General features: G+C 39.5%; 1 pseudogene; it reads left to right on the top strand.

The window, feature by feature from the left end:
* Nucleotides 1-787: 787 nt before the first annotated feature.
* On the top strand, nt 788-3,071 carry LOC113887025 (annotated as a pseudogene).
* The last annotated feature ends 267 nt before the right edge of the window (nt 3,072-3,338 follow it).

Raw genomic sequence — 3,338 nt, 5'->3', positions numbered from 1 at the left:
TTAATGGCATCATTAACTGAGATGGGAAAGGCTGGAAATCTATAGATTTCTGTAGGACAATCATAAATTCAGTTTTGAGATTCTTGTCAGATATTCAAGTATAAATATTGTCTTGGCCAGGTGTTGGAAAATGGTGACCTATAGGACAAATTTGGCTCACTGTGTGTTTTTTTTAAAAAATTATAATTTTATTGTGATAAAATATAGGTAACAACATTTACCATTTTATCCATCTTTAAATATACAATTTATTGGCATTAATTACATTCACTATGTCATGCAAACATTTCCACTCTCCATTTCCAAAGCCTTTTCCTTACCCCAGCAGAAACTCTGTGCGTGCTAAGTTGCTTCAGTCGTATCCAACTCTTGCGACCCTATGGACTGTAGACTGCCAGGCTCCTCTGTCCATAGGATTCTCCAGTATTCTCATGAATACTGAATTGGGTTGTCATGCTCTTCTCCAGAGAATCTTCACAGCCCAGGGATCGAACTTGAGTCTCTTGGGTCTCCTACATTGGCAGGTGGATTCTTTACTACTAGCACCATCTGGGAAGCAACAGAAACTCTGTAACCATTAAACAATAGCTCCCCATTCCACTTTCCCCTCAGCCCCTGGTAACTTCTAATCTACTTTCTATCTCCATAAACTTGCCTATTCTACATATTTCAAATAATTGGAACCATGCAATATTTGTCCTTTTGTGTCTGGTTTATTTCACTTAGCATAATATTTTCAAGGTTCACCCATGTTGTAGTGGGTATCAGAACTTCATTCCGTTGTAGCATGGAGCCCTCCAAGAGCAATGTAAAATGGATTTAAAAAGTGATAACTCTGCAAACCAGCAAATAAGTGGAACTGGAAAAGAATGTAGAGAATAGGGGAGAAGAAATAAATTCTGAATTTGAGCAATTTAAACTATTTGTATAGAATAAGCAAGGGGCTATTCAGTTCAGTTCAGTTGAGTTGCTCAGTTGTGTCCAACTTCTTGCGACCCCATGAATCACAGCACGCCAGGCCTCCCTGTCCATCACCAACTCCCAGAGTTCACTCAGACTCACGTCCATTGAGTCCGTGATGCCATCCAGCCATCTCATCCTCTCTCATCCCCTTCTCCTCTTGCCTCCAATCCCTCCCAGCATCAGTCTTTTCCAATGAGTCAACTCTTCACATGAGGTGGCCAAAGTACTGGAGTTTCAGCTTTAGCATCAGTCCTTCCAAAGAAATCCCAGGGCTGATCTCCTTCAGAATGGACTGCTTGGATCTCCTTGCAGTCCAAGGGACTCTCAAGAGTCTTCTCCAACACCACAGTTCAAAAGCATCAATTCTTCAGTGTTCAGCCTTCTTCACAGTCCAACTCTCACATCCATACATGACTACTGGAAAAACCATAGCCTTGACTAGACAAACCTTTGTTGGCAAAGTAATGTCTCTGCTTTTGAATATGCTATCTAGGTTGGTCATAACTTTCCTTCCAAGGAGTAAGCGTCTTTTAATTTCATGGCTGCAGTCACCATCTGCTGTGATTTTGGAGCCCAAAAAAATAAAGTCTGACACTGTTTCCACTGTTTCCCCATCTATTTCCCATGAAGTGATGGGCCAGATGCCATGATCTTCATTTTCTGAATGTTGAGCTTTAAGCCAACTTTTTCACTCTCCACTTTCACCTTCATCAAGAGGATTTTGAGTTCCTCTTCACTTTCTGCCATAAGGGTGGTGTCATCTGCATATCTGAGGTTATTGATATTTCTCCCGGCAATCTTGATTCCAGCTTGTGTTTCTTCCAGTCCAGCATTTCTCATGATGTACTCTGCATATAAGCAGGTACAAAATGAAGGGGTGCATATTTTAACAACACTAAATGAAAACTCCATAACATTTTCAGATCATGTTTCCACATTAAAACATCTACTGAGGGAGGGAGAGGGCAAGTTTGTGCAGTCAGAACTGGGATTCCTGATACATGCTATGACTATCCCACTACAGGTATCAAAACCTAAAATACCCTGACACCTTCTCATTTCAATTAAAGAAATATGGATTCAGTATTCCTCACAATATTCTGGCCTGGGCAAAATTATCAAACCATTATGAGTAGATGTGATTCTAGACCTTGAAATTGCTTACCCTAGGCTTATTGTCTCTGAGGATAGAAAAAGTGTGCAACAGGGAAAGAAAAAAGACAAAATCTTTGTTATAACTTAAGGAGATTTCATCTCTGCCCTGCTATCCTGGGTTCTAAGAGATTTAATTATGGCAGGCATTACTGGGAAGTAGAAGTGGAAAACAAAACTAAATGGACATTGAGTGTGTGTTAGGATAGTCTTCCTAGGAACTGGTGGAATCAGCTAGTTCAAGATAGAGTCCAGGCAGCTGGGAGATATGTTGACAGCACTTAAGGTGCAATGCATCCTAAGACAGCCAGCTTCTGCCAGTAATAAGACCCAGCAAAATAGGCATTTTTCTGTGTCGGGACTTTCAACTTTAAGGGATCCAATATGTTATTCTCTTCGTTTCTCAAGGATTCTCTATTCCTTATCAGTTCCTGGAAAACAGGAACAAGCAGAGCTGCACGCAGTTCTCAGAACTGAGATCATGAGAAAGGGCACCTGCTTGGATTCCTTTCAGGGACTCCCTTCAGTGACCAAAATTTTACTTAAAGGTAATCTATTCTGTTTTGCCCGTCTTACTCAGGATATGGAATGCTTTCTGGCCCTTTAAAGATTGTTATTTGCTTGGCTTTGTTTTTGCTCATTTTTTTTTACTGCCTAAAGCTGTCTTGTATGAAGATATATAAACATGCATTTCTGCAAATAAAGAACCCTTGTTTCACTCGAGACTTGGGTCCCCTGCGTCCCTCTTCTCATCGACTCCGGTCCCCAGGTCCCAGTCTACAAAGACCGTGACATTTCTGGACCTAGTTGAGTGTGGTTTCCATTTTATAATATGAATGATAGAACTCTTCTCTATACTTTTAAGGATTCTTTTAGAAGCCATTTGGCCCTATTTCTATACTAGACCAGATCCTGACTCTCTTAAAATCTCTTCAGTAACAGATTATGAAAGATGAAGTACCTGGGGCATGATTTTATTTCAGCTTTTAGGGCTAATCTTAGTAAATTTTGCCTTGATAATTCTGGATTTTTAAAATTTTCTGCTGCTGAAAATTAGGATGGATTTTTCTTCCTCGTTTTCAGAAACTATATAAATAGGGTAGCAATGCCAATTGTAAAGTTGTCACCAACATCAGGTGTCAAGTGTTTTGAATTTCTTTTTTTAATAAAGACCTTATTTTTATTTGTTTAATTTACTTTTTTGTTTTAACTTCAGGATAATT

This window comes from Bos indicus x Bos taurus, chromosome X (assembly GCF_003369695.1).
Source record: "Bos indicus x Bos taurus breed Angus x Brahman F1 hybrid chromosome X, Bos_hybrid_MaternalHap_v2.0, whole genome shotgun sequence".
Classification (NCBI taxonomy): domain Eukaryota; kingdom Metazoa; phylum Chordata; class Mammalia; order Artiodactyla; family Bovidae; genus Bos; species Bos indicus x Bos taurus.
Note: the sequence above shows the minus strand (reverse complement) of the source record. Positions and strands in the feature narration are given on the sequence as shown.